A 21,661-nucleotide genomic window follows, 5' to 3' on the forward strand; every position below is an offset into this window, starting at 1 on the left:
CAAACTCATGTCCATCGAGTCGATGATGCCATCCAACCATCTCATCTTCTGTCGTTCCCTTCTCCTGCTTTCAATATTTCCCAGCATCAGGGTCTTTTCCGATGAGTCGGTTCTTCGCATTAGATCACCAAAGTATTGGAGTTTCAATTTCAGCATCAGTCCTTCCAATGATATTCGGGACTGATTTCCTTCAGCATCAACTTGTTTGATCTCCTTGCAGTCCAAGGGACTCTCAAGAGTCTTCTCCAACACCACAGTTCAAAAGCATCAATTCTTCAGCACTCAGCCTTTATAGTCCAACTCTCATATCCATACATGACTACTGGAAAAACCATAGCTTTGACTAGACGGCCTTTGTTGGCAAACTAATGTCTCTGCTTTTTAATATGCTATCTAGGTTGGTCATAGCTTTTCTTCCAAGCAGCAAGACAAGAGTCTTTTGATTTCATGGCTTCAGTCATCATTTGCAGTGATTTTGGAGCCCAAGAAAATAAAGTCTATCACTGTTTCCATTGTTTCCCCCATCTATTTGCCATGATATGATGGGACCAGATGCCATGATCTTAGTTTTCTGAATGTTGAGTTTTAAGCCAGCTTTTTCACTCTCCTCTTTCACTTTCATCAAGAGGCTCTTTAGTTCCTCTTTGCTTTCTGCCATAAGGGTGGTGTCATCTGTGTATCTGAGGTTATTGATGTTAATCCCTGCAATCTTGATTCCTGTCTGTGCTTCATCAAGCCCAGCATTTTGCATGATGCACTCTGTATATAAGTTAAATAAGCAAGGTGACAATATACAGCCTTGACATAATCCTTTCCCAATTTGGAACCAGCCCATTGTTCCATGTCCAGTTCTAACTATTGCTCCTTGACCTGCATACAGATTTCTCAGGAGGCAGGTCAGGTGGTCTGGTATTGCCATCTCTTTAAGAATGTTCCACAGTTTGTTGTGATCCACACAAAGGCCTTAGCATAATCGATAAAATAGAAGTAGATGTTTTTCTGGAACTCTCTTGCTTTTTCTATGATCCAGTGGATGTTGGCAATTTGATCTCTGCTTCCTCTGCCTTTTCTAAATCCAGCTTGAACATCTGGAAGTTCTCAGTTCACGTACTGTTGGAGTCTGGCTTGGAGAATTTTGAGCATTACTTTGCTAGCGTGTGAGATGAGTGCAATTTCGCTGTAGTTTGAACATTCTTTGGCATTGCCTTTCTTTGGAACTGGAGTCAGACTTGGGTTAAACCCTATCCCTGACACTTGCTGTCTGCATGACTTCAGCAAGTTATTTAACCTGAATTCAGTTTCTCCAGTAGTAAAATGAGGATAATTACAGAACCACTTCCACGGTTGTTGGGAGGATTAGATGTAGCCTTTTAGCACAATCCCTGGCACACAGAAAGTTTCCCAAAATGATGGCAGCTAGTAGTAACAGTAGTGCCAATTCAAGAGAGATCAAGAGATGATTGGTCTGCATACATTAAATGCCTGGCCTAGGGGGACGGGGTCTTTTTAGATTTTGGTTTAAACAGCCAAGAACACCTGGGTTTTCACTTGCTGTGTGACGTCATGCAGATCACCAGGTACCCAACGCTGGTAAGCATGAGCTCGGCTATCTTTTCCTAGAATATTTCTTCAGTGTGGATGAGCCGCCACCAAGCAGACAGAGGGTTTGGAATTTGAGCCAAATCCTAACTTCCCAAATGTGTGGAAAATTTAGCAAAAGAAATATTGCATGATTTTCTTAAAATGTATGCTCTTTCTTTATTACAAATAAAACTTAACTAAAGCCAGCAAACATTAAGTTCTAAATACTATATATACCATTTGGGACTAGGTTTTAGAGCAAGCTGGCACACTGCAGTTTCCCTTAATATTCAATGGTTAAAGTTTGAGAAATGTTAAGTTAGTGGTTCTATTAATTATACGTATATTCAAGCTGAAAGACCGTATATAAAGCATATAAATGCTGAGATTTTCTGGTTGAACTGGAGACAGAAACCTCAAGCCATCACTACTGCCTTTCCCTCAGATTGTTCCCTATCCATTGATCTTGTCCAGGTGATAAAATCTCAAATTCTATTTGACACCAAAAGCATGAACAGAAAAAGAAAAATCAGTTAAATTTAACTTCATCAAAATTAAAAACTTTTGTTCATCAGAGGACACTGTCAAGAAAGTGAAAAGACAACTCACAGAATGGGAGAAGATACTTGGAAATCATATACAGGTTTCCGTGTCCCCTATCCAAAAGTAGAGCATTCCTAAGAAATTTGTTGTAAACCAAAATGCCACAAAGCAAAGAAGCAATTAGCTTAGAACACATCTTGCTAATGAATGCGTACGCACAAAATAAATAAAGAGAAAGCACAGATGCTCAGAGACAGTTCACAGCTACGGTGACTGGATGCCAAGGTGCTGAGGGTAGATCCAGGGGAAGGAGCTGCTTGGCGTCACTCTCTCAAAGTGCACTGCCTCTATAATGGCTCATTGCAAAACAAACATGACACATGTAGAGAACAAAGGTATGGATACCAAGGGGGGAGAGGGAGGGATGAACAGGGCAATTGCTATTGACAAATATAGACTACTGTGTAAAATAGATAACTTACGATAACTAACGAGCTACTGTATAGTAGAGGGAACTCTACTCTATGCCTGCTGTGACCTAAATGGGAAGGAGATCCAAAAAAGATGGGATATATGTATATGGATAGCTGATTCACTTTGCAGAAACTAACATTGTAAAGCAGTTATACTCAAATACAAGTTAATTTTTTTTTAAATGCAAAAATGGGTACTAGTGAAGGTCTTTCATAAGTGCAAAATGACATAAAGCAAACTTGAAAAGCAAGCGATGTACCTGTATCTAAAAAGGGAATTCTTACAACTAAGTAACAAAAAGACAATGGTTTGTAAATGAGCAAAGGACCTAAATAGATATTTTTCTACAAATGGCCAAACAAGCACAATGAAAAGATATTCATTATTAGTGAAATGGAAACGGAAAAGCATCAGATCAAAAGTGAAGTGAGAGACCATTTCACATCAATTACATGACTAGAATTAAGAGAAAAAAGAAAACAAAATAACAAGTGTTAGCAAGGATGTAGAAAAACTGGCATCCTCCTAGCAGGAATGTAAAACAATGTTGCTGGTGGCAAAGGGTTTGGCTATCCTTCAAAAAGTTAAACACAGAGAATTACCACATAAGTCAGCAGTATCACTCCTGGATAGAAAGAACTGAAGTCCTCAAAGACTGAAAACAGGTGTTCACACAAAAACGTGCATACAAGTGCTCATAGCAGCACTATTCACAATACCAAAAGATCGAAACTACCCAAATGTCCGTAAGATGATAAACAGATAAACAAAACGTGGCATATCCATACAAGGAAAATAATTCGTCCGTAGAAAGGAAGTACTGACACATGCTACAACATGAATGAACCTTGAAAATATTATGCATTTCTTTTATATGAAACATTTGGAATAAGCAAACCCATAGTAACATAAAAAGCATTAGTGGTTGGCAGGGACTGAGGGGAGGAGATGAGAAGTGACTGCTTAAATAGTGTGGGGTTTCCTTTGGAGGTAATGAAAACGTTCTGTTGTGACAGTTTCACAACATTGTGAATGTACTACATGTTACTAATTGTAAATTTTATAATAAGTTTTTTAAAAATTCAAATTCTGACTGGGCCCAGGCAGGTCATGGAAGTTAATGAATCCATCCAGGTGTCGCACTCTGTAAAGTGGAATGTGAGGGCCCCTCTAAGGGAAAAGCTACTGCGTAGCTCCAGTGAGTAGACAGAATTTGGGCCCCTTTTTGCCAACTGCCCAATGTTTGAAGAGAAGTAACTGCTTCTCAAATTGTAAAGTGCATACAAGTCACCTGGTGATCCACTTAAAATGTGGATTCTGATTCAGTAGGTCCATGGTGGGACTCGAGCTATGCATTTCTAATGAGCTCCCTAATTGAGTTGCAGCTCCACCAACCATAGGTCTAATAGTAAGGGTCAGGTCCACAGGTTTTCAAACTTGGCTGCACCCTGGAAGCACCTGGGGAATTTGAAAAACGCAGTCTGATGTCATTGGTCAAGGGTGGGATCTGGGTATTAGGATTTTATAAAGCACCCTCTCCCCCATCCCTATGATTCTAATGGGCAGCACATTTTGAGAGTCAGCACCCTAAATGACTCCCCTAGACTCTATGCCGGAGAAGGCAATGGCACCCCACTCCAGTACTCTTGCCTGGAAAATCCCATGGACAGAGGAGCCTGGTGGGCTGCAGTCCATGGGGTCGCGAAGAGTCAGACAAGACTGAGCAACTTCACTTTCACTTTTCACTTTCATGCATTGGAGAAGGAAATGGCAACCCACTCCAGTGTTCTTGCCTGGAGAATCCCAGGGACGGGGGAGCCTGGTGGGCTGCCGTCTATGGGGTTACATAGAGTCGGACACGACTAAAGTGACTTAGCAGCAGCAGCGGCAGCAGACTCTATGCAGCTCTAAGAGCCTCAGTGGACATGAGTTTCAGCAAACTCTGGGAGACGGTAAAGGACAGGGAAGCCTGGCGAGGTGCAGTCCATGGGGTCGCAAAGAGTCAGACACAACTGAGCGACTGAACAAAAGAGACAAAGAGCTTTTGAGACTGTGATATTTCTGTGTAGGACAAGATAACTGTTCTCTCCCAAGGTAACCTTTTGAGAATAATTAGCCCCTAGAGCCTCCTCCCCAAGAAAGCACTCCAAGCTTGACTGCTGAAGGACATGGACCATAGCTCAGATGCCGTACCGGTCCTGCCGTACCCGGTATTTCGTTAACTCTTGACAACCTTTTGGGTTTCCTTTTATTGGTAACTCCCTCTCCTTGGGCTTCCTGACCTTATTTAGCAAGTTTCGTGTAACTGGGTAAGAATTGTTAGCTGAAGCCTCAACCAAGCTAAACCAAGGCTCCTCCTTTAGAGAAAAGAGGAGTACATGCCTCAATCTGCACATCCCACACAGTGACAAAGGCTGCAAGGCTTGCCCAGAGCACAACGGCGTGAGTCATCTTGGTGGGGGCACAAAAGGAAAGCAAGCAGGAGAACAGAGTAAATATCTTCTTGCCTCACCCCATTCAGTGTCAGGAGAAATCTATGACTACATCTGTATTCCTGCTTGTGCCTCTCACCTCCCAGACCAACTGTGATCCTGGCTGAAAGAGGAGTTATGAACAAAGCACAGGAAGAACTGAAAGCCCTAACAGAGCTTGATAAGGAGCAGGCAGGCAAGAATGGAAGCCAGGAAGGGGGATGAAAACCTTGGCAGCACTTCCTGGTAGACCTCCTCTCTGAGAGCATTACTGGGGTTATTCATGCCTGAGAGGACAGGATGTGAACATATTTGTCTGTATCATCTAGTAAATAGTACATGTGTGTGGCTTTCTTTTTTGCTTTCATTTTTACCCCTGATTGCTGGGCTTTGCCTCTTAATGTGGTCACTTTAAACATCACTGGCATAAATTTACAATAGGAGAACATCTGTGGTAAGGAGCATGCCAAGTTGGGCAACTGTCTGGGATGAGCACACAGGAACACAGAAATTAGCCTGATCCTACAGACCTAAGCTGTATTGCTTTAGTAACCCAGGAAACGCAGTCTCCTATGTCTGTAACTGACACCCTTCTGGGAAAACTTAAGATTTCAACCTCCCTGAACCAAAAGATAAAGCAATTGAGGCAAAACCATCATATTGAAACCTTGATCAATAAAATGTATATGCAAAGGGATTTAGAAAACATCTTAAAGACTAACAACAATATTCTTTCCAGAAGCAATAAGAAGTAGGAGGGTCCAAACAATTCAACTAAAGACAGGAATTAGGAAAGATGATTATCAGTGCTGAAAGCCAAAATCTGGTCACCCACTGGCCAGCAAGGGCAGATCTTTTCCCACTCTGCATTCCCCAGGTTCTGAATGTGGACCAAGGGACCTTGCTTCTTACTGCCTTTTCCAGGAAACTTGCCCTGTGTCCTTCCTTGGGCTCCTGTCAACCTCACATGTGCTGGTATTGTGGCTCCTCCACATAAGAAGTGATACCTACCTGCCTCCTTAACTAAATTATCAGGTCCTTGAGAGTTGGGACCCTCTGGTTCATCCCAGTATCGCCAGCACAGCATCTGCAAAGTAGCTGCTCATTAAATATTTGTGGAATTAAATAAACAGAATGAATAATGCTGAATAAACCTACTCAGAGGTTTATTCACCTCACCAGCACTGAAAACTCAAAGAGGAACCCAACAACCAACTCAGCCCTGGTGTTTATACACCTGTGGAAACAGGGAACACTCCACTTCAGAACAGCCCACTCCACTGTTGCCTGGTTTTGGCCATTATTTTTTGCAATAATAATAATAACAGTAAACACTTCTATGGTGCTTAGTATATAGTAGGTGTTTCTAAGCATTTAAAATTTATTAATTAATTTTTGTAGCTACTCAATGATTGTATTCACTAATCCCAGTTTATAGATGAGATAATAAGGTACAGAGATGTTAAATAATTTATTCAAGGTCATAGTCTAGTGACAGAGCTGAGTTCAACCAGGCACAGCCCAGCCCTGGTATCAATAATCTCAACCACTAAACTCTAAGTCTCAACATTATTAACAGAATGTCTTCCTCTTGCTGCTGCTGCTGCTAAGTCGCTTCAGTCGTGTCCGACTCTGTGCGACCCCATAGACGGCAGCCTACCAGGCTCCCCCATCCCTGGGATTCTCCAGGCAAGAACACTGGAGTGGGTTGCCATTTCCTTCTCCAGTGCATGAAAGGGAAAAGTGAAAGTGAAGTCGCTCAGTCGTGTCCAATTCTTAGCAACCCCATGGACTGCAGCCTACCAGGCTCCTCCGTCCATGGGATTTTCCAGGCAAGAGTACTGGAGTGGGGTGCCATTGCCTTCTCTTACTTCTCCACTAGTACTCATTCACAGCTGGGATCAGAAACCAGGTCCTTGCAATACTCTACATGGCTAATACCCTAATACATGGTCCCTGCAATGCCCTTCATGGCTTGAAACAGACAGGGCTGTCTCTGTTTGAAGCCTGGTTTGAGAGTTATTGTTGCCAGTCTTAAATAGGGCCAAAGGAGGATGAATGTGACCCAGGGCTCATTCATTGTGTGGATGAACTCCAATCCACATAATGGGGTGATAGTCTTATGGTTCCCTGTTTTCTTACTACCCTCAATTGGAGTTTTTGTTTTCCTTTCAATTACCTTTATAAAAAGTGTGGTTGCAACTTCAGACCACAAACCACTTAAATTATATTGGCAAGTACTTCTAATAGTTGGAGTCCCATTGAACACTGAACTATTTGTCACCAGACACACTGTTTTTACAGTTTTTGTAATGTTTGGAAATTGGATGAGTGTCTCTGGCTTCCATCCTTTCTCTGGTCCAACTGCAAGCCTAGTTCAGCTCCCATTGTCTTTTGCCTGAACAGCGTCCAGGCTAGTCTCCCAGTCTCTCCTTCTGATCCATCTTATACTTGGTCTTACAGTTTCATTTGTCTAAAGTACAGCTTTAGGGAATTCCCTGGTGGTCCAGTGCTTAGGACTCCATATGCTTTCACTGCTGAGGGCCTGGGTTCAATCCCTGGTCAGGCAACTAAGACCCCACAAGCTGCACAGTGTGGCACCTCCCCAAGAAAAGAGTACATCTTTAACCATTTGCTCAAAAATCATTTGACCCCATTTTGGTTCAGTTGCTCAGTCATGTCTGACTCTTTGCGACCCCATGGACTGCAGCATCTGACACCAAGCCTGCAGTTAATCCCCATCACCTGTTCCAGCTGCCTTTGGGGGTACTTACCCTCCATGAATTTTCATTGAACTTTATGCTGTATCTTCCTATCTTCTAGGCTGGCCCTGCATTCCTCTTGCCTCTGGACTATTTCCCTCCTGCATTTCTCTTGTTCATGAACTCACTCATTCTTTCATTTGTACATACATTCAATCAGCAACTTTAAGACCCCATGCTCCAAGCGAGGTCTTATGCTAGGACCAGGAATACAGCAACAAATTAATCATGCTCCTCTCAAGAAACTGATTTCCATTTCCTTAAAGATTAATTATGTGGAGTATCTTTTCATGTGCATATTTGCTATTTGCATATCTTGTTGGGAGAAATGTCTATTCAAGATCTTTGCTCATTTTAAAGTTGAATTATTTGTCTTTTTATTATTGAATTGTAAGTTTTTATATGATAGATATCCCAGTTTTCTAATTGTTTCCTGCTGGGGTCCAGCCCCGGCTGATCCAGGGTATTCAAAGTGGGGACGGCGTCGGCGAGGATCAGGATACAATAGCTTCAATTAGATATTAATTACAGATATAAAGAGTAATAGAATGAGGATAACTCAGTAGGAAAATTCAGTGGAGAATAGAGGCTGAGTAGCTTGGTTTACGCAGGAGACCAATAAAACTTCAAGACAAGAAGTTTGCACCACTTTCGTAGGCCGCAGGCATCCTTCCATTCTCCCGAAGGAGAGGAGACACTGAGGCCTCCCCGGTCAGATCTTAGAAGCCCAGGCAAAATTAGTAAGCATGGTGGGTTCCGCGCTCCAGATGGAGACTCAGCCAGAGTGAGAAAGAGAGAGACATGGGGAGACCAGTCTTTCGAGGAACTGATCCCAATTCTTTATTTTCCAGAGTCTGTTTTTATACACTGAGATGTTATACAAAAGTCACGCGGGGACAGCAGTCCTGACTTTTATTAAAGTCAGGTGCTTCATACAAATGTATACAGAGGTCTTAGGGGTGTTACATCATCTTCTGGCCAGGGGGGCCTGCTGACAATTTATGACCCTCTCCTTGTGACAGTGGTCAGTCAACCAGAACACTTTTTTCTCCAAGGGTGATTATTCTTAAAACAGACGCCACCCAAATAAAGTTACATTCCTATAGGGTGAGGGTGTAGTGGGTTTTAGTTAAGGAAAGAATTTACTTAGCCTAAGGTCTAATGTGATTTATATCAAAGGTTAATACTTATTTCTTCTATATATTCATTAATGTGTATAAAGGCAGGGGATGTGGAGACTTAGCAGTAAACATTGGCTCAACAAATGAAAAACCCTTCACCAATACAATTTCTAATCAGCCCATTATATTTATGCTAATAGTTTTCTAACTTCTCTAAAGAACCTGTTTTTAGAAGGTTTAAAGCATCTCGTGCCTCTCACGGTTGGGAGGCTGTGAGCAATCACATGTGGCCGGACAAGCCTGTCAGGCAGGCTAGAGAACCTTCAGAGGAGTTTGTAAGTTGAAACACTCCTATCACGCCCAGGAATTATTATTAACTGGAGCTCTAAGTTAACTCCTTCTCCGAAAGAGGTGGTGGGGGACAGCCCCCTGTAAAGTCAGAGGTGTAGGTGAGAGCACAAAGTAGTAAAGTAGGCAGGCTCTGGTTATGGGGGTAGATGCTCGAGGATTTCCAGGGGGACTCCTGAGGCTCGATCCCGCCTTTGCGTATGTCGAGCCTCCTTCTTCATGACCTTTGCCATGGGCGGAGTGCCTCACGCTGGCCCCCAACAGTTTCCCTTATACTTTTGTATTTTCTAAGTTTTCTACAATGATGAGTGACTCTGATAAGCAGAATATCTAAAATGTGATACTAACCTACATGAAAATGTAGAAATCATGCTAATCAAACTTAGGAATGATATTAAATTAGGAAGAATGTTAATGTATTTGGGGTTTTTTGTTTTACAAAATCAAGATCCATTCTTGGAGGAGAACTATGGGTAAAATATTCAGTGTGTTAATGTGAACTTCCTCATTTCAACAATTTTGTCAGTGTGTTTGATGAAGTGATCTTTTTCTGTGTAAGTGGGAGCTGAAATTAGATGATATCTTGCATGTTCAACCTGCACTGTCTATGATTTTCGGTTAAGGTAGGGGTAGAACTCTCTTGACAATGGTTCATGAAAAAGCAATCTGAAGGTCTTGGTGTCTCACAGACTCAGTGGGGATCAACATGTGATGTGACTGATGAAAAGAGAGGATGTGATCTGAGATGACAAGAATCAAAGCTGGGTGTCTGAACTGAGGGAGAGGTTTATCCTGCTGATTGAGCTGCTCAGACCACACCAGAAGCATGTCCCCACTTCTGAACAACACTCCAGGAACCAGAGCACCATCTATGTGGCTGGGCTGGGGAGGGAAGGGCTAGGAGGAAAGTGCTGGGAGGATGGCCACTTCAGAAGTCGTGATCAAGGCACTACATCTCTGGAGGGTTTCCCTGGGCAGAGGCATCAATGTGGTCTGCCAGGCCTTTATCGTCTCACTTAACTGGAAATTCACAGCAGCCTCACTGGGCAGGATTTCTTCTTACTTTATACCATGAGACCCAGGACTACACTCATGGTAGTTCCAATGGCCCCTCATCTTGGAAGCCGAAGACCCAAATGGCAATCAGGTGAGAATCTGACCCAAGGTCCACAGAACAGGAACAAGGAGACGCCAAAGACACTCTAGGGCAGCAAATACAAATTGTCCTGGGGTCCAAGCTGGCAAGGAAAACCAACCTTTCAAATGTAAACCTTTAAAATGAGCACCTGCCTTTTAAATGTATACAAGTTTCTTCACTTTCACAGATAAATATGTTGGGCTGCATTTTTTTTAAACAAATGACTTGGTCTTTTATTTTTCCTTTTTTTCAGAAAGAACTAAAAGAAAGTTTTATTTTTATAATTTAAAAAACAGCAATGTACAATGAGAAATGGCATCCCAGTCATCCTCATTTCTGGGGTGACAACAGGGAAATGAGGGGACAGCTCTGAAAGGACTGCAGCAGGCCCAGTGAAGCCAGGCCTCCCACTCTGTTAAAGAGGAGCTAAAAACTGGGATTTTTATGTGAAATCATCCAATTTCTAAATCTTGATGCTGATGGAGGGGATATATGTACACCTACGGCTGATTCATGTTGATGTTTAACAGAAAACAACAAAATTCTGTAAAGCAATTATCCTTCAATTAAAAAGTAAATTTTAAAATATATACTTTTTAATTTAAAAAAGAAAATATCATACAGGGGCTGGAAATCCCTCTACAACATCTCTGCTGGGGTCATCTTAACTCTTCTGCTTGCATATCTGGCAACCGGACCCCAAGCCTATGAATTCAGCCATCTCTGTATGTGGACTGCTGCAACTGATAGGAACAGGTTCTTCAAATTAAACTGAAATCAATCTCTTTATAGTGTTCAATACACCCGCCTGACCACCCCTGACCTACATAGCCTCCGCCACTCAGCCACTCCGTCTATCCATTCACTCATTAGACAGACAGACAGACAGACAGACACACACACACATACGCACCAGGGGCTCTGGAATCCCGCGGATAGGGTTCCCCACAAGTTGAATATGTGCTTTCTCTATCTTTGAGTCCCTTGGAGCCTGGAATCCAGGTAGGTTCCCTGGGTGGGAACACGGTCTCCCAACCCCTCTCCTGTATGAAGATTGCCCCGGGAAGAAGTTCCCTTGTGGACCCTGTGTGTGCTTCTCCTGGGCAGCAGCCTGGCAGTGAGTTTACGGGGTCTACTGGACATGAACCCTTGACATGTCATTGATGTTGCAGCCCAGGCCTCCCCACTGTGTAAACAGGCATTAACATCCACATCCTGGCAGATTTTGAGGGATATACAGGTTGTTTTAATGGGAATGTGCTACACACAGTGTCAGGATTGTGACAAATGGTATTGACACAGAGGCATGGAAGGAACTTGGGATCCCACAAGGCTAGGTTTGAATCCAGGTTCAGACACTTTGGGCAGAATATCTGATTTCTAAGAGCCTCTATTTCCTCATCTATAAAATAAGCATAGAACTGCCTAGTGGAGGCCTGTTTTTTGAATTTGAAATTAGCAGTAATGCCACACACTGAATGTCCTGCACAGTAAGTGCCCCGGAAAGGGTAAGCTGTTGGTGGTGGTGTAACTGGTAACCAGTAGAGGGCACCAAACTACTCCGTAAATGAGGTTGGCGGTTGGCCTGCCATACTCTCCACAGGTTCAAACCTTTACCTATGCAAAGCCAGTGGGACGCGCGCGCGCGCGCACACACACACACACACACACACACACACACACACACTCATACACATCTTCGTTGAAAAGTTAGAAATTACACTTTACATGGTACTATTGGGCAGGGGGTTCATTTATTAACAAAAGCAGCTTGGGGTAATGGAAAGAGCACCCCAGAAGGAAGGGAAACCCATCCTAGGACAGGGGTTCTTGTCCTGTGCTCTGTGGCCCTGGGAAAGTCTGGACCCTTTTTTGAAGCCCAAGAGGGTTGAACCAGTTGATCTCTAAGGGACCTTCTAGATGTCTATGACTAAGATTCTAGGACATGTATTTCACAAAGCATGCAGGTGGTCGGGATTGCGATGGGGAGAAATGGACTGAACGACCTCTGAATGCCCTCCTGGGGCTGCAATTTGACGTTTGTACACAGTCACGGGAAGCCTCACACGGGCTAATCCTAGCCTCACAAAAGAGTGCGGTTAGAGTCGCTGGGTGGTGGCGAAGTTTTTCTACAAGCACACATGATGCTTATCATCTTTTGTGCAGGCTGATGTTGAAGCCACAGAGACCACCCAGCCTGACAAAGAAAGGAATTCTTGTCTGCACTTGACAGCCTTCAGGTTGATGGTTTTCCATTTGCCCCGGAGGCTGTCACTTGCAGAACAATAGCAAGGAGCAGGGTGGCTCTCACCTGAGACTGGCGCTGCCGAGCGGCAGGGAAAGGGGGGTTACTGCTGTCTCTCCTCCAGGACGTGGAGGGTGTAAGCCAGCAGCTGGCATGTAGTAGCCGTGCCTGGAGAGGCTGTGCTGTGGAGGATTATTTCCTGTGTAGATGGGGTTGTACTCTACAGGTCAGAAAGCAGTAAGTGCTTAGCACATTACTGTTCACTTAAAAAAATTATAATGAATTATTGATACACACAAAACATGGATTAATCTCAAACCTCAAACAGAGTGAAAGAAGCCAGACACAAAAGATTACATACTGTATAATCCCATTTCTGTGACCTTCCAGAGAAGATAAAACTTGGCTATATGGTACTAGAAATTAGATCAATGACTGATTCCTTAGGAGGGAGAGAAGCTGACTGCAAAGGGACAGAGAGGAACTTTGAAGGAGGTGGAAACTCTATGTCTTAATTGAGTGATGATGAGGTGGTGCACCTTTGTAAAACTGAACTGCTTACATAAAATCACTGTGTTTGATTGTCTGCAAATTATATTTCAATAACACTGATTAAAAAACTGAACTGCAAAAACAAGTTTAGGGACTTCCCTGGCAGTCCAGTGATTACAACTCAGCATTTTTTACTGCTATGGGCCTGGGTTCAATTCCTGATCAGGGAACTCAGATCCCACAAGCCACATGGCCCAGTTAAAATACAAACAAAAACAAGTTTAATGACTTTCTTATTATCAAAATAAATACATGTTGAGAGTTCTCTGGTAACCTAGTGTTTAGGATTCCAGGCTTTCATTGTAAGGGAACTGAGATACAAGATGCACAACACAGCCCCCCCCAAAAAAAAACTATGTTCACATTAGAAGACTGAGAAAATACAGATATGTTTAAAAAAAATAAAGATAAACCATCCATAATCCCATCATGCAGAGGTAAACATGGTTATCATTTTGATAAGGCTAGTGCCAGACCTTTATTATCACAGAAATGAAATAATAATTTGCATTATCATTAATTTATTTCTGCATTAAATAGCCAACATAGGCACATAATTACAAAAGGGCATAAAGTAAAAAATAAATCTCTTTCCCAGTCCCCTCTCTAGAAGCAATTACTCCCATCATTCACTTGTATATCCTCCTGGAGATATGTTATGCTTTTACAAAAATATATGTGAGATGATCATGAAGGGAAAGATGGTAGCATACTCTACGTACAATTTTCACCTGTATTAATCTATATTTTAATATAATATCCCATGAATATCTTTCCATGTTATTGAAATTTTCTACAGTGTCATTTTTCAGCAACTTTTGATTCAAGTAGAACATAAAAATCTAAAATATGCAAGAATTATAAGAGTAAAGTTCAAAGTGTTTTCATATATAGAATCTACTTTTATATCCAGTACCAATGAACCAAGAACTTTCAGATGTTCAAGCTGGATTTAGAAAAGTCAGAGGAACCAGAGATCAAATTGCCAACATCTGTTGGATCATAGAAAAAGCAAGAGAATTCCAGAAAAACATCTACTTCTGCTTTATTGACTACACCAAAGCCTTTGACTGTGTGGATCACAACAAACTGTACATTCTTCAAGAGATGGGAATACCAGACCACCATACCTGCCTCCTGAGAAATCTGTATGGAGGTCAAGAAGCGACAGTTAGAACTGGACATGGAACAACAGACTGGTTCCAAATTGGGAAAGGAGTACATCAAGTCTGTATATTGTCATCTTGCTTATTTAACTTATATGCAGAGTACATCATGCAAAATGCCAGGCTGGATGAAGCACAGACTGGAATCAAGATTGCAGGGATTAATATCAATAACCTCAGATATACAGATGAGACCACCCTATGGCAGAAAGCGAAGAGGAACTAAAGAGCCTCTTGATGAAAGCGAAAGAAGAGAGTGAAAAAGCTGGCTTAAAACTCAACATTCAGAAAGCTAAGATCATGGCACCTGGTCCCATCACATCATGGCAAATGGATGGCAAAACAATAGACACAGTGAGAGACTTTATTTTCCTGGGCTCCAAAATCACTGTAGATGGTGACTGCAGCCATGAAATTAAAAGACACTTGCTTCTTGGAGGAAAGCTATGACCAACCTAGATAGCATATTAAAAAGCAGAGACATTACTTTGCCGACAAAGGTCCATCTAGTCAAAGCTATGATTTTTCCAGTAGTCATGTATGCATGTGAGAGTTGGACCATAAAGAAAGCTGTGCACTGAAGAACTGATACTTTGGAACTGTGGTGTTGGAGAAGACTCTTGAGAGTCCCTTGGACTGCATGGAGATCAAACCAATCCATCCTAAAGGAAATAAGTCCTGAATATTCATTGGAAGGACTGATGCTGAAGCTGGAGCTCCAATACTTTGGCCACCTGATGTGCAGAACTGACTCCTTAGAAAAGACCCTGATAGTGGGAACGATTGAGAGCAGGAGGCGAAGGGGACGACAGGATGAGATGGTTGAATGAGATGGTTGGATGGCATCACTGACTTGATGGACATGAGTCTCAGCAAGCTCCAGGAGTTGGTGACGGATAGGGAAGCCTGGCATACTGCAGTCCATGGGGTCACAAAAAATCGGACATGACTGAGCCACTGAACTGAACTGAATATAAAGCAACAGGTCATTACCAGCTCTCCAAAAAACCTTTCACTGTCTCCTGGTGTCTCCTAAACGCTGTCTCCTCTCCTGCAAAAGAAGCCGTGATCCTGACTTCTAATTTCTAGTGAGTTTTGCCTGTTTTTTTTTTTTTAATCTTTACACGTTATTTATATACTAATAGTAGAATTACACAGTGTTTATTCTTACGTCTGTATTCTTTCATTCCACAGTATATGAATGAGATTAATTCATGTCAGTGCATATAGCAACATTTCATTCACACCTACTGCCATAGAATATTCCTTTGTATAAATACATCACAATTTATCTATCCATTTGGCTGTTGATGGACACAGGGGATGTTTTCAGGTTTTGGCTGTTGTAGCTGTTCATGTTCTGTAGAACATGAACATTCTGTAGATGTCTTTTGGTGAATATATGTGTGCATTTCTGATGCATACATGGCTAGGACTGTAACTGCTAGGTCACAGATATGCACATATTCAGCATTAGAAGAAAAAAAGTCTCCAAAATGGTCACACCAATTTAAACTCTCTCCTGACTTCTGAGAGTTCCAACTCCTCTACATTCCACCTACAAAATCAGTTTTAATGGCCATATAGCATTTCTATTTTATACAAATATGCCATAGTTTCTTTTACCTGTTTCCTGTAGTACAGGGATTCCTAACTCTTTTTGGGCCATAGACACACTGGTGTTCTGACAAAGCTTGAGGACCCCTTCTCCGAATATGACATAGTAAAATATGACTTTACTATTAACCTGCTAAATGATAACATCTAGCAGCAGGTCTAATAATCACAGTAACATCAAAATTCCAAAATAAGCATAAATATTAAAATGCTTATTGGCATTTAGTGTTGCTTCTCTTATGAAATGCATATCTTAGTTCTTGCCAATTTTAATGGCCTTTTTATTTTCAAATTTGTATGTAAGCACTCATGTGTTACAGATATTACCCATCTCTGTGAAACGTTACAATTTCTTATTTGTCATTAGCTTTGCCATTATGTTTGTTTTTAAATAATAGCTTTATTGAGGAAAATTCATATACCATAAAATTCACCCTTTTTAAAGTAGAGACTTTGGTGGCTTTTAGTACACATCAGCATGTTTTCAGGGCTTATCCATGTCGTAGCAGGTATCACTATTTTATTCCTTTTTATGGCAGAATAATACCCCCCTTCTATGGTATGGCAGATCAGATTTTTATCAGTTGATAGTCAAGTGGGTTGTTTCCATTTTTTGGCTATTATGAATAATGCTGCTATGAACATTCAAGTAGCAAGCTTTTGTGGGGACGTGTGTTTTCATTTATCTTGGGTATACACCTAGGGATGTAATTTCTGGGTCATATGATAATTCTACATTTAAAAACTGCTAGACTATTTTCCAAAATGGCCACATCATTTAAAAATTCCATGAGCCATGTATGAGATGTTTATGGTTTTTTAATAAATTAAAAATTTTAATTTTACATAGAAAAATAAGTCATATCTATGTTTTCTTTTATGCTTTTGCCTTTGAGTTATTCTTAGAAAGACTTCCACCATTCCAAAATTATAGAAATAGCCTCCTATATACACACACACACACACATTCTTTTAGTACTGTGTTTTTCCTTTTTGTAAATAGAAACTTTAAACAACCACTTGGAATCTACATTATACAATGCCACGCCTTCCTACTCTCTCTGCCATTTTTAATAGACTCTTTTTTTTATATATATTTCTTCATCCAGTTCTGTCTGCCTTATAATTAACAGCAATTTCCCTCAGATTCAGAGGTATGGTGAATTGTTACTAGACTCTTTTCTTGTTTCTTCAGTTTTTATGGTTGTTTCAGATAATTCTAGCCATATGTCTTTTTTCTTTCTGACATAGGATTTTTAAAGTGCTCATCTGAATGCATTTCTCAGCAGTATAAACATTTTATCAGAACTGAGGAGAAAAGGATGTGGATGGTGTTCTAGACACACTTGATTTCGTGTGTCCTGTCTTTTCCTGCTTTCGTCATCTTTAGAGTGAAGGGAAGCCCTGTGCTCGGCAGGAAGACAAAGGTTGTCTGGATGAGTGCTGAAGGGACTAGCAAGGGCTAAGAGGAGGGTGGGAATCTCTGGGGAACATTCAGTTGGTTTTTCCAGCCTGTCCTCTGTTTTTCCCTAATTCTGCCCACCACCTCAGAAACAGAAAGTAGACTGTTTCCACTTGAAACAGTGTAATGAAGCCTCATACTTCCAAATTTTCACCCCATTTTTATTCTGTTTTATCCTTATTACAATCCTGGGAGGTTAGACAGGACCAGGGTTTATTAGCCCCATTTCACAGATGAAGAAACAGAACCCCCAAGAGGGGAAATGCTGAAACCATAAGCCTGGGACCTAGTAAAGTGGGATCTTAACACTCCAGGACTCCTGACTTAAAGCCTCAAAAACCCCCGTTCAGCAGGCAAAGAGGGTCAGAGGTCTAGGGTGTGTACACATACAGCCCTCAAAAGGAATGTGGGGTTTTGTGGTTTGGGTTTTTCTTCCCCTTTCTAAGCACGCTTCGCATGCCAGCAAAGGGTGTGCGTATGTGTGTTGGGGGATGGGAGGGGTGAGTTTCAGAAGTGCATGTCATTCCTGAGCCATTTTACAAAGGACGTCAAAGCACGAAACATGTGATGAAGCTCACAAGTCCCTTCTGGTCTTCTGGTGTCTTATTAGGGCCCAGCTTCCTCAAGGGAATGACAGAATGAGACTCAACCTGATGGTGGGACCTGGGGGACATGACACATTCAGGGGTTTACTGTGACATGCACCTGAGCTTCAGATAGAAGCTCTGTGACAACAGAGAGGGACGAACTCTGCTTTGTGGGCCCCAAAGTTAAAGTTGGTAAGTGAGAGCTCAGAATCCCAGCCCTGGACTTGGGCATGCTAATCTCTGGCCCTGCCCCTCGCTATGCAGACCTGCACCCCTGCTGTCAGGCAGGCACAAACGCCGTATAAAATGCTACACCAGGGATTTCGCTGGCAATCCAGTGCAGGGGGTGCAGGTTCAATCCCTGGTCTGGGAACTAAGATCCCACATGCCTCATGGCCCAAAGAACCAAAACATAAAACAGAAACAATGTTGTAACAAATTCAATAAAGACCTTAAGAAAATGGCCCACGTTAAAAAAATTGTTAAACCAAAGTACAGCTGTCTTTGTCTGTGTGCCATTAGAAGATATTTCAACCCAACAAAAAATCACTGGTGGCTCAGGTGGTAAAGCGTCTGCCTGTAACGCAGGAGACTGGGGTTCAATCCCTGGATCAGGAAGATCCCCTGGAGAATGGCACCCTACTTCAGTATCCTTGCCTGGAAAATTCCATGGATGGAGGAGCCTGGTAGTCTACAGTCCATGGGGTCACAAAGAGTCGGACACGACTGAGCGACCACTTTCTTTCTTTTCTTTCTTTCTTTCAACCTGACAAAATGAATGGGTTCTCATTACAAAATCCTTGTAATTCCTCAGTCAGCTTGTCTGAGCCCCAGTGCTGGGCCCTCTGTTGCTGGGTGTCCACCTGTGGCTGACAGATGCTGCACATTCAGAATAAAAAGCATGCAGAACTGGAAGGGGGCTTTGGTTTCACAATAGCCACAAGTGTTCTGCTCTGCCTCGCTGCATCTCCCTTTATACGCTTTGCCAAATGACACGGATGATGGTGAAGACTGGTCTACCTCTCTGAGGTGTTACCAGCTAGGAGGATGTGCTCTGTGGGGCAGCTGTCATTTGCCTGCCTGTGTTTGCCCTGGGAAGGTGGGACTCTTAAAAAAATAGCTTCAAAACTTTGAGTCGGGGGGAGGGGGCCAGTTCAGGCTCTAAATTTAGTAGAAAACGTTAGGAAAAAATTAGAGTGAAGTATAAAGAAAAGTCTAACCAGGACATGTATAAGACTAGGGTTGAAATTTGCTGGCGATGGCCAGAGAATAGTAAGAAAGAAACCAAATTATTTGTATTTTTCTTTAAAACAGACAAATCTGACCATGAAACGCATGCTCTTTGCCATCTGACATCATTACAAATAAATACAGTTTCCCAAATGGAACCTTTCCATTTTTTATTCTAATCCTTCAAGTTTTCCTGAAAGACTGCGCTAGAACATGTAATTTCCTAGTTTGGGTCTTAGTTTCCCTGTCTATAACATGGAAAGACTTTGAACGCACAACCACTCAGGGTCCTTCTAGTATAGTTTCTATTATTTTTACATAAATTCAACTTAACACACACCATTGAACCTTTATCCTAGGTCATTTCTTGTTCCTGGCTCTGATCATGCAGAAGATGCTTGTTTCCTACCCACAAGGAGCCACTGTTCACTGGGGGTGGATGAGACCAGTGGAGAGGCTTGTGATTCAAAGCCAAGCCTCGTATATACACAGTCAAGGGATGCAGAGGGCCAAAGAGTGGTAGAAGGAGGGATCCGGCCTTGAATGCTAAGGCAAGGGGTGTGCAGTTCATTTGGCAGGTACTGAGGAGCCACTGATGGAGAAGGAAATGGCAACCCACCCCAGTGTTCTTGCCTGGAGAATCCCATGGACAGAGAAGCCTGGTAGGCTGCAGTCCATGGGGTCGCACAGAGTCGGACACAACTGAAGCGACTTGGCGGCGGCAGAGGAGCCACTGAAGGCCTGAAGGAAGAGACGTACTGTCATCAGAATTGTACTTTAGGAATATGAATCTGGCAAAATGGGCCTATGGTTTTCCTAAAGGTCCCCCCAGGTGGCAAATGGAGGCACTGGTAGCAGAACCCACCCAGGCTGACTCCCAAGCTTGGGCATATAACTCTCCAGGAAAGCCACAGAAACACGCTAGATAAGCTTCAAATCAACAACTGCTTAGACTGTTTAGACACCAGCATCCTATCCAAAAGGATACACTAGGGGAAAATAACCTCTGCCATGAAGGGCTAAAGATTTACTTCCTAATTCCTAAGTATTGAAAGCTGACCCCCAGAATATATGTCCATATCCTAATCCCTGGTGCCTCTTGTGTAGCAAGAGACAAGAATAAATTAAGGATCTTGAGAGGTGGAATTTATCCTGGATTATTCAGACAGCCCTACATGCAATCACATGCATCCTTATAAGACAGACACACAGAGAAAAGGAGGAAGAAGCAATGTGACCACAGAGATAGGTGTGATGTGACCACGAGTTAAGGAAGGCCTGGGGCCACCAGAAGCTGGAAGAGGCAAGCCATGGATTCTCCTGAGAACTTCAGAAAAGAGTGTGGCCTTGCAACACCTGACTACAGACTTCTGGCCTCTAGAGCTGTGAGAGAATAAATGCCTGCTGTTTTAAGCCACCAAGGCAATGGTAATTTGTTACAGCAGCCACAAGAAACTAACACACAGATCACTTTTTGTTAAATTTAATTAATGCATTTGAATTGGTAATGCATGCATACAGGGTCAACACTCTGTAAGGGTGAAGGATAAATACTGAAAGGGAAATCTCCCTCTTTTCCATGCCCACCAGTTACCATTTTCCTCATCAGATGAACATTAAATCTTGTGTATGTGCACCTACAGATTTCCAAATTTCCCCCAAATTATGTGGAAGGTAGCATGTGGTCATGGGGTAACAAAAATAGACCTTATCCTTGCAGACAGACAGACAGATGGACCTGGTTCAGATTCCACCCCAATTCCAACCCATATACGGAGACTCTCTGGACAAGCTCCCCAACTTTGAAGAGACCTTGTCTTCTCCTCTGTAAAGTGGAGACTAGGACTGCGATGAGGATCAAATGAGATGACGTGGGTGAAGCTCTCAGCAGAGAGTGGTGTGTGGCTGCACAGGTCCCACCTTGTGAAGGACTGTCGCTGCTGTTTACCTGGCCTGTTGGGGGCGCTTCTGAGTTCAGCACGTAGAATCAGTCAGCACATCTTTTGCCAACAAGCCTAAAAGAGATGGCTGCATTCTTGTCATTCCAGGGTTATTTCTGACGATCTGTCTGTCTGTGGGCCCTTCTTTCAGTGTTGATGGAAAACCAAGGTTATGTAACATCAACAAGGCTACTCTTAAAACCATAAAGAGAAAGTAAGGAACATGAGGGTAAGCAGATGTGCCTGGGCTCCACAGACAGGATTTTGGGCCTTCACCCACACTGTTCCTTCACTTGCAGGAGTACAAGTGAAGGAGTACAAAAAATTCCAATCACCACTCTGCACTGGGGTCTTCAGTGTAATAGAAACAGCAGAAGAGTTAGAGAATTCAAACCCGCTTACACTGCAGCTTTGGCCAGGACGC

The sequence above is a fragment of the Bubalus kerabau genome, chromosome 4 (assembly GCF_029407905.1).
Source record: "Bubalus kerabau isolate K-KA32 ecotype Philippines breed swamp buffalo chromosome 4, PCC_UOA_SB_1v2, whole genome shotgun sequence".
In the NCBI taxonomy this organism is placed as follows: Eukaryota; Metazoa; Chordata; class Mammalia; order Artiodactyla; family Bovidae; genus Bubalus; species Bubalus kerabau.